General features: G+C 41.1%; 1 protein-coding gene across 3 annotated transcripts in view; it reads right to left on the minus strand.

Moving 5' to 3' along the window:
- The window catches only part of LOC126354246 (potassium voltage-gated channel protein Shab), a 1056422-nt gene that overhangs the window by 806402 nt on the left and 236102 nt on the right, over positions 1 to 13918 (minus strand). For all 3 annotated transcript variants that reach the window (XM_050003752.1, XM_050003751.1, XM_050003748.1), the window contains exon 2: positions 5770 to 5827. The gene's annotated coding sequence lies outside the window, so the exon portion shown is untranslated. The remainder of the gene's footprint in view (positions 1 to 5769; positions 5828 to 13918) is intronic.

Consider the following 13918-nt stretch of genomic DNA (forward strand, 5'->3'; position numbering starts at 1 on the left):
GGCGTCACAGTGCGGGAAGCTGTCAGGTATGACTTCAGATCACAGCTGATAGTCTTTGAGGGAATCGTCTGCACAAATGTACTCACAGACATCCTGAGTCCTCAGGTGCTACCTCTCAATTATTAGTATCGTGGTGCCAGCAGGTCAATAATCGTCCACACATAACACGAGTTATGCATAACACGAGCGTGATGTTGAGGTACTACCGTGGACAGAGAGATCCTCGGGTCTGTTCCTGATAGAACATTCGTGGGCCCAGCTCAAATGTCAACTCTGCCCCAGTGCGAGTAAACAGTACAGCAAGGAACAGCTACAAGAGTTCTGGGCCAGATTGCCTCATGAGAGGATACTAAGCTTCATGACCACTTTCCCTGTCCCATTGGTACATGCATACAGGTCGCAAGGGTGATACATATTGTATGCATGTACCAATGCGACAGGTGATGGAAGTAGCGGTCCTAACCTTCGTCGCAGAGGTGTCAAACGAAGGCATGTGACACGTCCAAGATGGTGATGGACAGAATTTTGGTGAAATCTGGTGCCAATACGACATTATTAATCCACCTTGTAGCTCACAAGAACTTCTGAACTCTAGCCTTCTCTCGCATATTTACAGAGGGATCCAGTAGGCACCTTTGATTTTGATTTGGAATTTCTGCGTCGCAGTGGGAAGTGGGAGACTATTAAGGGGTTTCAGAAAAGTAACATTTTAATTGTGTAGCGTAGTGTACAATGAGAGACGCTGTCAGTAAAATATCTTCGATAGGATTACAAAGTTTCTATACACTGTTCTAAGATCATAAACATAAAAAGAACCATAACTGCTTTATTAATAACACCATACTGGTATAGAGAGCTGGAAAAATAGAACGAGAAGTAATGAGTGTCAATAGTTTTGAGCGAATTTGTTCTGGGGATGATGTAAATGCGTTCTTTACCTTTTTTTTACCGATCCAGGTGACGCAGTGGTTAGACACTGGACTCGCATTCGGGGGGAAGACGGTTCAATCCCGCGTCCGGCCATCATGATTTAGGTTTACCGTGATTCCCCTAAATCGCTCCTGGCAAATGCCGGGATGGTTCCTTTGAAAGGCCACGGCCGACTTCCTTCTCCATCCTTTCCTAATCCGATGATGAGACCGATGACCTCGATGTCTGATCTTCTTCCCCAAAGAATCCAACAAACTTTACATTTTGTACAGTATGCTTGGGACTTTGGTAGGGTGGATGACAATGACATGAACTGGTTCTGAAACTAATCTGCATTATACACTATTTAAGAAACAGTCGTAAAATGTAGAACGAATTACTGACGTAAGAAGGGTGTTTCGCCAGAAAAGGACATTATCAGGTTTTCCGGATGAAAAGCGACGTTCTTAAGTTAATAAATAACATTCTCCAACTTACGACTGTTTTTTTACTAATAGCAATAGAAGGTTGCTGTACCACAAAGCGAATAATTTTTAATCTGCATTAGTAACTGATTTTAGCTTTGAATCAAAAGGTGCGAGCGCTCCGTAATTGTCACCATAATTAACAACTTGAAGTTAATGTCTGTCTATTGCGGACAGCGGGAAAGAGACTGACACTGAAAAAGTACCTTAGTGTATTCCTAACCATATATTCTGAAACGTGGATCCCGACACGGGATTTTCTCTGCCCGGGGACTGAGTGCTGTCCTCGACATTACATTACCATCATCACCATTCGTGAGAGTGGCTCGATTTAACTATGTAAAGAATTAGTGTAAAAATTGGGACTTTGTACGCTCGCCGATGACCGCGCAGTTGAGCACCCCACAGAACAAACATCGACGTCATCATCCTAATCAAGAATGAATGTGTAGGATCCCGGGTTCATAAGCGTACGTCAACATCACAATTACCGAACATTCATTCTCTTGAGGTAGTACGAAATTCCTCACGTTTAATGGAAAGTGAAAACCGCGGGATTCTTGCTGACACCCGAGCTGAATACATATTTGCCAAATCTCAGGTGACCACTTGGGGGCTTTGGCGCCCCTGCGTGTATGCACTCGTGTGGTACTTACCCAGGTGGTTGGTGAGGACGAAGGGACTGCGGCCTCATAGAATGCGTCACCTGTGGACCTAGAGTATGATGAGCTCCGTCGGATCTTGCCGAAGCTTAGGGTTGCTGGTTCGATTTCAGGACGGAGCACTCCACGCCACGCCGTAACCGCTTGTTAATAACGCAACAAGCGAATCCACGAGGAGAAGTGCGCGCCGCCGCCGCAGTGAGTCACGGGAAATGTGCTGAATAGAAGAATACGCCGCCAGCGCGCCACTGAACACGAGCCATCGCCGTATCAGTGGCCACTAGAATCTACACGTTGCGACACCGCTGATTCGCAGCCGCGAGATAGTGAGCGGGTTAAAACACATTGTATTATTTTATTTGTTTAAAGGATCTTATGTCTTAATAAATGACATTTACTGAAACCACCAATGTTTCACTCACTCCTCAGTCTCTGAGCCAAAGAAAGAGACCATTCCACCGTCCACAAAGTGTCGTTTTCCCTCCCGCCAACCCTGTGAAGCGAGGACGTTTCCATTCCTAATTAAAGACGCTATCCCTAGAGTACGGGTGCAAGGAATGGTAGTTAGGAATATCAGCAAAGGTAAAACAAGGGCTGATGACGGTATGAGAGTAAGAAACGAGACGCGAAAGCTTGTAGGTGAATTTTATTATCTCGGCAGCAAAATAGCTGGCATTGGCTGAAGTAGAGAGGATATAAAGAGCAGACTGGCAGTAGCGAGGAAAGAATTTCTAAAAAAATAGAAATTTGTTAACACAGAATATAAATTCAAAAGTTCGAAACTCTTTTATGAAGGTCATTGTTTGAAGAGTATTCTAGTATGGAATTGAAACGTGGACGATAAACATTTCAGACAATAATTAAATACAAGATACTGGAGAAAGCTGAAGATTACGTGGGTGTAGCGAATATCTGACGAAAAGTTGGTAAATACAATCGGACAGAAAGAAAAATTTGTGGCACAACTCGCCTAAGAGAGGGGATCGGTTAATAGGGCACATTCTGAGCTTTTGACGCCCTTCGTGACAAGCACCTTCTAATTAAATTACGAGCCTATAGAGTATCGTACCAATTGTGTGACTGCATTCCTGATTTGCTGTCAGAAAGGTCACGGTTCGCAATAACTGACTGAAAGTCTTCGAGTAAAACAGAAGTAAAGTCTCGCGTCCCCTACGGAAGTGTTATATACCCACACTTGTTCCTGATACACGGTTTAGGAGACAATCTGAGCAGTACTCTTAAACTGCTTGCAGGTGATGCAGTCATTTACCGTCCTGAGAAATAATCAGATGATTAAAACAAATTGCAAAATGACTTAGATAAGATGTCTGTATGGTTTAAAATGTGGCAATTGACTCTAAATCATGAAACCTGTGGCGTCATCCACATAAGCAATAAAAAGAATCCGCTAAATTTCAGTTACGCGATACATCACGCAAATATAAAGGCTGTAAACTCAGCTTAATGCTTACTACGTATAACTTAAATTGGAACGATCAAGTAGGTAATGTTGGGTGGAAGGCAAATCAAAGACTGTTGTTTATTGGTGGAACACCTACAAAATGTAACAGGTCTAGTAAAGAGATTGCTTAGACTACGTTTGTCCACCTCTTCTGGAGTACTTCTGTGCTCTGTGGGATCTGCATCAGGTAGGAGTAACGGAGGACATCGGCAAAATTCAAGGAAGGCAACTATTTTGTATTATCACGAAACAGGGGAGAGAGTGTCACAGATATGAGACACGAATTGGTCTGGCACTCATTAAAACAAAGGCGTTTCTTTGCTGTGGCAGGAGTTTCTCATGAGATTTCAATCACCAGCTTTCTCTTTTATTGTATGACATACCGTCTTTTAGCGGTGTTTGTTCTGATAGACAACGAAGGTTGTGTACAAAGGTGGAAAACCTTCTAATGTTCACCTGAAGATACGGCTTTTAGTGCCACGAAACCGTAGTGATCCAATTATAGAGGACTAAATACAGCTGAAGCCGTCATTAATACCCAAGATGGTTCCCCATCAGAGTATGAAAATAGTTTGCTGGGGCGCCCACATATACAGGAAGAAATGAGAACCATAATAAAATAAGGGAAATCAGAGCTCACAAGGAAAGATATAAGTGTTCGTTTTCCCCGCGCGCTGTTCGAGAGTGAAACGGAAGTAAGTTGAAGGTGGTTCGATGAATACTCTGGCAGGCACTTAACTGTGAACTGTAGAGTAATCATGTAGCTGTGTATGTAGATGTACATGGAGTAATCACCAGTTTGCAAATGGAGGGATGTATGGTAAGGCAGGCTGTAAGTAGGTTCGTATGGATGTAGTTTGCAGAAGTTATAGGGAAATGAGGGGCTTGAGCGAGATACATTAGCTTGTAGAGCCGCATCAAACCACTCTTGAAATTCAGAATAAAACAATAGAATACAGGTGCAGAATGTGCGTAAGATTGTGTGTGTGTGTGTGTCTTTGTATGCATATATCCTTGATTGTGTTCAGGAATCAGGAATTATATTGATGGACGTGATGAGTTGGATGAGACGCAGCACGTGGAGCTCGAAGGTGGGAGGTCGCAGGCAGTATCTGTGTGTGGGCTGCGCCGGCACGAGGACTGCGCAGAGCCGTGGCGGCGCTTCAGCCGCTTCCGCCCTTAACGCACAACGCACGATTCATCCCCTTCCCCCTCTCCCTACCTCCCCCCTGCTCGACGCAGTCAGCAGCTGAGCATTCAGGTCGCGGTACGCCTGACTCAGCCCACCCGGCCGTCACCCTCATTAAAATTCGCTGAGCCTTCTGCCGCGTACTTCTAGCTGAGTCAGATTTTATTCTCAGAGGACGCCCCCGCCTCGACTCAATCAGTCGTCTGCGGAATCTCACCAGAGCAGGCCGCCCCGACTTCCTGTTGCTCCTCGCACCACTTCAGTTGTTTTGCTCGGTTACAACGATCGATTTTCCCCTACCCTACTGGTGTCTAACGAGAACTATAAGAACTTTACTACATATTTCTACGGGCTACCTTTACTGGTACGTTATAAAGATGCTCATTTTAGTCCAAATGCCGGGATGGTTCCTTTGAAAGGGCACGGCCGACTTCCTAATCCGATGAGACCTCGCTGTCTGGTCTCCTCCTTCAAAACAGCCCAACCCATTTTAATCTTCAAACACTTTTAATATTACACTGTGACATACAGAATGTAACGTGTATCAATATATGCAACAAAGACATTTCAGACATTTTAATTTAAAGGATGACATTTTTATAAGTGTAATCAGCGTTTCCTATCTTGTATACCACTTGGAAACACGAATATGGATGGAAGTGGCTTGAAGGCCATTGATACAACTCCAAGAAAGACACTAATATTGTAATTGGTTTCAGAACATGTGCGTGAACTTCACGGCTGAGCACTTCGCTTGCGCGACGTATACTGTCAACTAGAAAGCTTGGTGTCACGCCCTAATGAACTCAACTACCGCCTGGAAAATTTGTAACAGCCTAGACTGATCAGTTGTGGAAAATAAATTATAAGTACAGTCGAAGACGGAGAATATTGTTATTTAAAAAGTAATTTTTATCAATTATGCTGCACGTAGTAACGATAAATTCTGAAGTTTTATCATTGATCTCCAATTTGGCCTTCCCAATCTAACAAACTTCATAACTAAATAAAATTGTGCAGACATTATAGGACAATATATAAGTATTAGGACAGTGATCTTACCTCCGATAAATTCCTCAGAAAGACCACCTAATTGAGGCTGGGTACCATGCAACAGTCCCTGTAAAGAGAAAAGAGTAAAGGCATCTTATATCTTTGGCTTCAGGTAGAAAATAGTTTTTCATAAAATTATAACACTTATTTAAAAACTGAATAAGAGACAGTAAAATGATAACGAGAAAGGTGGACAAAAGCTAAGTAAATTGATTATTACTTCCAAAGTAATTTCCATAAGTGTTAATACATTAATCCTACTGTTAGACAATAAGGTCATTGGTTGGTTGATTAGTTTGGGAGAGGAGACCAAACAGCGATGTCATTGGTCTCGTTAAATGAGGGGAGGATAGGGAAAGAAGTCGGCCGTGGCCTTCCAAAGGAACCATCCCGGCATTCGCCTGAAGCGATTTAGGGAAATCACGGAAAACCTAAATTAGGATGGTAGGACCCGGGTTTGAACCGTTGTCCTCCCAAATGCTCGGTGAAGGTCCTTGCCTTCACGGCAATATGTTTGTGGTTGCCGATGGAATCATGACGGTGTTCAGGGGTGCACATCTTATCCCGAGGCAAATCGACGCTCACTAATGTCTTTCTCTTCACGGCCCCAGAAACACGGAAATCGCATGCAGAGACATCGGGACGGCACTGAAGACGAGTAAGTACTCTTCGCCAAAACTTCTGCATCGTACTAGAAATAACCTTGTTAACATCTATCCTTCTATTAAAATTTTCTATCAAAATGCAATGCTGATAATAGAACGAAGCCAAAAAGAAAATAGTTAAGGATTACACACTACGTATTAAAACGATTTCGAGGAATGCAAAGTCTATATAGTAATTAGAATTTACACTTAACAGTGATCAGTTAACTCTGAAGTGCGTTAACAATCACAAGATTCAATAAAGAGAACGTCACCTACCGGTAATAATACCAGTGTTCACAGTTCTTTGAGGAATCCCTTAAGAGGGTTCAGATTTAATGTCACTTGCACATAATGTCTGAACATGTGGAGCGAAAAGAATAATTGGTAGTAATGAAGTCTAGCAGAAAAGATTTAAAATATGTGTGTAAGTAATAAACTGAAATAACGTAATATGCCACATTTGACGGAGAGATTTAGACCACGTAGAACATTATTTTCCATTAATTTACTGCATCTAGTTTCTTTTAATGTATTTTACACATTATTAAAATTTTGTAAAAAATTGTTGTGGCTTTTCCCATGTTCCGAAACATTACATACATATGAAAGTAAACTAACTAAAAATAATTTATAATATTAAAAAATAACGATGGTGATTGAAATTATTATTTAATGTAAGGGAGCTCGTTCGTAATTAGATAGGTAATACTAGGTATCTCACGAGAAAATGAATGTGGTATCGTTTTAAATACACTTTTAATTTCATGTCATAGATATATGTAATTAGTTGGTAGTCAAACGAAATATATTTCCGTAACGTCTGCTCTTTCACGTTATCTGTTGATTATATGTAGATGCATTTTTTGGTATAGTATGAAAAATGCAAATTCTACTTACATAATTACAGTTAGTTTCTCATTAAAATGAATAAACGATGAGATTTTCATAAATACTACTTTCGAAGGCAACTCTGTATGTTACTGAAAAGTGAATTAAAAGCTACTTTAAGTCATAAAATAAAAAAAAAATGAATTGTTTCATTAGATGTGACTGTATTTCTCCAGAATATTTCTATCAATAGATATTGTGTGTGTGCGTGAACAGAAAGCTAACTATGTCCAAATGTGTTTTAGAACCTGAACTGAATTGAGATTTCCCCCTCCCCCCCCCCCCCCAAAAAAAAGATGCACTATCAAATTATGAATCAGGCGTGAAATAGGGCATGATTTCAATTTCAGAGGCGTGCCCGAAGAGATCACAAATGAAATTCTACAAATAATATGTAAAAACTGTCTAGGTGATAAGCTTTATTATACGAGTAATGCCGGTCTGCGCAAAAATACGGATCACTTGCACTTCTGTTACGAAACGAAACCCGTTTCGGAATATTCTGGGACACTATATCACAATCGATGTTTTCTGATCCCATTCACCTGTGATGGTGATGGTCAAGAAATGTCAAGCTTCAAAAATCTCATGCAGGTATAATATCGGTTAATTCCAACGAAGCTTTTCATATCATACCACCTCAGCTGCACAGTATCGTCATTTACTGTACATATTTTGCGACCAGTTACGGTACTTAGGCACTGTCAAAGTTTACATTAGAGAGTGACAGGAATAAAAATAGCTAATCCATAATGAGGAATCAAAAAACAGCCCCAGTAGCATTTAACTGGTGTGCAAGATCCTAATAAAACACCGGATGTAATAGCGTCGTGCACGTGTTGAAAAACACTGGCACAGGAACAGTAAAGTCATAGCGATGATAGCAGACTTGGAAATCTAAGCGCCTTCCGCATTCACCAACTCCGACAGGCATTTCCCCGAACAATTTTCAGACGTTTGGACGACTCGGAGTTCTGCGAGGCGAGACACTTGGTACTGATGAAGCGGTGGCACACACGTGGTGCGCAGGTGGTTCTGACGCTCCCAGTCCCACACTAGTTCTCCTCTATGGGAATTCAAGCAGTTTGTAATTTGAGTGTTGCGGATATCTAGTAGAAAACTGATAAATCATTCTTCTCGAGTGCACCATAAATAACGTAAAAATCTAAGATTTTGATTTGAGTCACCTTCGAAACGTCTTATAATGACATGTCATCACGTTGGACACGGAGCAAGAAAATGGCTGACAGGCGAAACTAATCACTAAAAAAATATGAAACAAAGGTTAAACCATTCATATAACAAGCGGCAACCACGGAGCCCCAAATCAACAAATTTTGTAAATTTGATTAGTCCTGGTAGTAGTTTGCAGTAGCGTATAATTACAGACACCACACAAAATGAACCTCAATATGTCTCCGTGATGAACCATCAGTTCTTAATCATAATACTGCTTTAATTACCAAGTCTACTTCCCGAAGAGACATCGTAGAATGTTATAATAACGGCAGAAAGAAGTAGACGGTGATCAACAATGTTCATACAAGTACGAATCAGTTTTCGCTTTCTCATGCAATCCTAAAGTAGCAGTTAATTAAATAATTACGATACGTAAATATTCATACCTCTCTTGCCGTCTGAAGACGAAAGAGATTGTTTTAAACCTCTGGTGGCGCTATTTTGAATAAAATCAGTAATTAATAGCAGCTACTTTTTTATTTATTTTGCTAAGAAATCAATTGAACTTAAATGAAGTCTAAGGCAAAACTTGTTTCTGATTCAAAATTTCTTTCTGCGGTTGCAGATAATATCAAACCGGCCTGGAAATCTTACATTAATGCTTTGTGTCCTGTGATCGGCTTATATTTTATTATTTAACTTCTGTTAAAGCATTATTTAGGTATTACACACTGAACACTTTTAAAATATCTGCCTGAGTAATCAAATATTTCCTATACCATTCATATTTATCGCCTAGTTATCATACATTATTGTTCTGGTTAGGTAGTATAAGATCGCGCATATAACAAGAAAAACTGGAAAATAGTAGCTGGACAAAGGAAGTATGAAAAATTATTGAATGCATGAAGTAATGTAGGTATTGGTTGTTAGAGTCGTATTTACTCTATAAATATATTAACAAACAAATTCACAGATGTCTTACGTACTCTTACTAGTTACCATTGTGATTCTTGGGAAATATTTCATCAGTTTACTGTTATAAATTTCATTTACCTATTTTATTCGCCATTTAATACCGAAATATTTGACTTATGATAAATTAATGAATATTCCAGTGTCTATATCACAGGAGTTTGACCCCCATTTATTCACACGGTAAATAACAGTTATCAGATGGTTGCAGTACATTACGCTTCAAAGTTCCTTGTAAAATAGAATGAATAGCATAGGACTACATAATAAAGTTAATTCATACTGAAAACAAGAATAAGCTCTTCTTTGTAATAATTTGATGTCTGTTACGTTCTCGAGTCCCGTTAACAACGAACATGTCACATCAAAACGGAACAGCACACCACATGCTCTCCATTCCACATCCAGTAGAAAGAAATTAATATAGGCGACCAACAATGCAATTTTTTCTCGAAACGCATTACCGCCTTGTTTCAAGAGTTAACGGTGGACATTTTATCTAAATAATGATAAAAGATCCTAAGCCTTTGCGTTTCCAAGAACTAAGAAGAGATCAAAATATGAAATAAATGTCTTTTGCCTTATAGTAGCTAAATAAAACCGAAAAGTAGTCTCTAGCTAAAATTAGATAACGTTGTGGCGGGCAGCGCTGACGAACAGTGAATGAATCAAATATATTATTGGTATATTTGCCTTTATCATTAGAAACCGCTACTTTAAAATATGAATTCATTTCCAACTTGACATAATTTTCACATGCACAGACAATATGCATCATATTTAAATACTTTATACGTCTCACAGTGTGTTTCACTGCAGAAAAAGTTATAAATTTTGCATTAGAAAAATTAAAGAATGAAATTAGTTCCAGATAATTATTATTTCTTTATCCAAAAAAGTAAAAAGGAGCAAACTAATATAGAAAACGTAATGTAGAATAAAGTTCGTCTAGAAAAATATTGCTTTTTCTATTGAATAATTAAAACATTAATCCCATGAAAAGGTTGATACTGATAGAATCGACACTCATTTATACTGAATACATTTTCTGTGAAGGGGGAGTAACTCTTCATTTCAAAAGACAGTCTGGATCCTCAAGTAATGGCAAGCTGAGTCATAGCTGATTGTCTCATTCAGCACGAAAGACAGTTTATTTTTGTCGCGAGCGTCGCAGGATAATTAACAGCTCAACGAACACTGCGGACTCCCATGGGTCAGTTCTGAATCTTCTGATAACAGTGATCTCGGATCAATGCATCAATACTCACGTGAATTGTATTGTGAACTTACATGACATGCTATATAATCAATGATAGAAAACAATTATCGCACACGATGGATAAAGCATCGCAATGGTCCCTCGCCTAACTGTACTACTCGAATCAATTTAATTACTGTCGGAAGTCTTTAATACCATCTCTTCCAATACCGATAACGCTATTTTCGGTCGCCAGCGCTCACTATGCAAGGTTCACCCCTTGAGACAAGTGGTATTATTTTAAACGAAAATCATTGGCCCATCTGAAGGGTTGAGAAGACTCTGCGTTCGTTCATAAGGAATCTCGAACTGTAGGGAAACCAATACAGAAATACAGTCACCACACATAAATCCAGAATGAGATTTTCACTCTGTAGCGGAGTGTGCGCTGATATGAAACTTCCTGGCAGATTAAAACTGTGTGCCGGACAGAGACTCGAACGCGGGACCTTTGCCTTTCGTGGGCAAGTGTTCTACCAACTGAGATACCGAAACACGACTCAGGCCCCCTCCTCACAGCTTTACTTCTTCCAGTAGAGCAAGTGTTCTACCAACTGAGATACCGAAACACGACTCAGTCCCCCTCCTCACAGCTTTACTTCTTCCAGTAGAGCAAGTGTTCTACCAACTGAGATACCGAAACACGACTCAGTCCCCCTCCTCACAGCTTTACTTCTTCCAGTAGAGCAAGTGTTCTACCAACTGAGATACCGAAACACGACTCAGTCCCCCTCCTCACAGCTTTACTTCTTCCAGTAGAGCAAGTGTTCTACCAACTGAGATACCGAAACACGACTCAGGCCCCCTCCTCACAGCTTTACTTCTTCCAGTAGAGCACTTGCACGCGAAAGGCAAAGGTTCCGAGTTCGAGTGTCGGTCCGGTACACAGTTTTAATCTGCCAGAAAGTTTCACCACATATAAATAAATATTGCCTATCATCGCAAAAACATTACGGTGACACTGAAAACAAAATACGCGCATAAGAAATTTAACACTTTCAGGTGGGGAGATCATCTGGTGAAGGGTTATGACAATAAATATTCACATCCTTTAATAACCGTTTCAAACCATTTACACTTTGACAAGTAAGGTCTTCTCTAATCGCTGTATCCATGCGGCCTAATAAACGCTCCTTCTTTAGACTATAATAAATAAGCTTTAAAACAGTCCCTGTTTCACCCTTAGGAACTTCCAGTCCTCTCTGACAGCTAGTAAAACCTGCAAACTACAAGCCCTCGACTCTTTGAGCGATTAGTATTCTTCGCGCCCAACCATAAATGAAACTGCAGAGATTTTAGCAAGGCGATTTACCTCTGACAGCGAGCGCTGCGCCTCCCCGTTCTCCAGCGGTCCTCGCTAAAGTCTCACCCTCGCCCTCCAGGCTGCTTCCAACTTTGCACGCCGCTGTCACCACTACACATTTACATCCACTGCCTTCCCTACTCTTTTCACTCCTATACCCCGATGAACAAATGGTGTCTCATAAACAACCACAGCTACGAACTCTCACTGGTCACTCAGATTCCTGCTACTCCCGCTGCCTCTCTTGCTTTACCAACATGAATTTCCCTTTATAGCTGTGGCCTGGGAACCGGAACTATTTCTGCAATACTTGGCAGCTGCCGACACACTTCCATTTTGGACTCGCAAAACAGAGCGGGAGTTGCCAGAACTGCTGTGGTTCCATGGTTACACACCAACTACAGGAGTCGCAAGGTGTCTTGACTAACAATTCCAGGAACTGGTCAAATTCTGTGTGTCCAGTTTTCCCAGGGCTCTCGTCACCGGGCGAGCGGCCAGCCACCCTCCCCATCACAGGAAACCATTATATAACCAGCTATTCTCCTCGTGCCCAAGCAGTAGCTTTCCTATGGTCTCCCTTTGACTATAGCATCACAAGTATCAAGCTTAACTACATCTCTAGATTGTAGTCCCACTAAATGAGGGGTCACAGAATGTGTGACAGCTTTTGCAACTGTATGCTTCTTTGAACATTATCTCCTTGTGCATGGAGCAGAAGCTTTGGCTTAGGGTAAACATAAGCATCTGAGACACAATCCGGGAAGTGCCATCGTCACCAACCATCAGTATTAAAGCAAGCAAGTAATTATTCAGTCTGGTACAGAGATTGCATTGCTGCTAAATTTTGAACAACAATTAAGTGGTAGCTTTGTCCACAGAATGGTTTTGTTTACATGGATTCTTATAAAAATCGAATTATGTGGATTTCATTCAAATCGATAGACTTGTAATTTTTTTCAGACTGTTTATTGCCAACAGAATATCGCACACAACTGTATTTCATCTTCGCTTAAAAAATTTGCAGAAGCTGTGGACCTGTACTACAAGCAAATAATTGACACAGAATTGGGATGCATTATAAAATGTCTGCCCTTTTATTTTTAACAGTTTAAGAAACGCACTGCATACGAGGATTGTTCAGTAAGAAACGCAACACATTTTCTCTTCTGAGCCAGTTTCGGTTGAAAACATTCGGAGTTTGTTGTGGGATATTGTGGAGTATTCCCACTTCATCCACTATTGCTTCATAAAGTCCAGATACTTGGCGGCGCTGTACATAAGCCATCAAAATGGCGTCTTTAACGGAGATGAATTCACAGCCGACAGGTGTCACTGAGTTTCTTTTAGCGCAAGAACAGAGCGTCGCAGGTATTGATAGACGCTTGCAGAATACCTACGAAAACCTGGCAGTGAACAAAAGCACGTAGAGTCGTTGGGCGAGGCGTCTGTCATCATCGCAACACTACCGTGCAAACCAGTCCGATCTCCCACGTGCTGGCCGCAGCACACAGATGTGACTCCTACAATGTTGAAACGTAAGGACACTCTCATTCGTGGTGATAAACGGATCAAAGTCCAACTTGTCGCTGCGCAACTGGACGTCTCTGTTGGTAGTGCTGACACATTCGTCCACCATTTGAAGAACTCGAAGGTTTGTGCCCGCTGGGTTCCTCTTCGCCTAACAAAGGACGATAAAGCCCAACTTGTCGCTGCGCAACTGGACGTCTCTGTTGGTAGTGCTGACACATTCGTCCACCATTTGGAGAACTCGAAGGTTTGTACCCGCTGGGTTCCTCTTCGCCTAACAAAGGACGATAAAGACCAACGGAGGACCGTCTGAAGTTCTTGTGCGTTACGAGAGTGGCGAAGACAGTTTTTTTTTTTCGAACATCGCCACGGTGACGAATC

Source organism: Schistocerca gregaria, chromosome 3 (genome assembly GCF_023897955.1).
Source record: "Schistocerca gregaria isolate iqSchGreg1 chromosome 3, iqSchGreg1.2, whole genome shotgun sequence".
Lineage (NCBI taxonomy): Eukaryota > Metazoa > Arthropoda > Insecta > Orthoptera > Acrididae > Schistocerca > Schistocerca gregaria.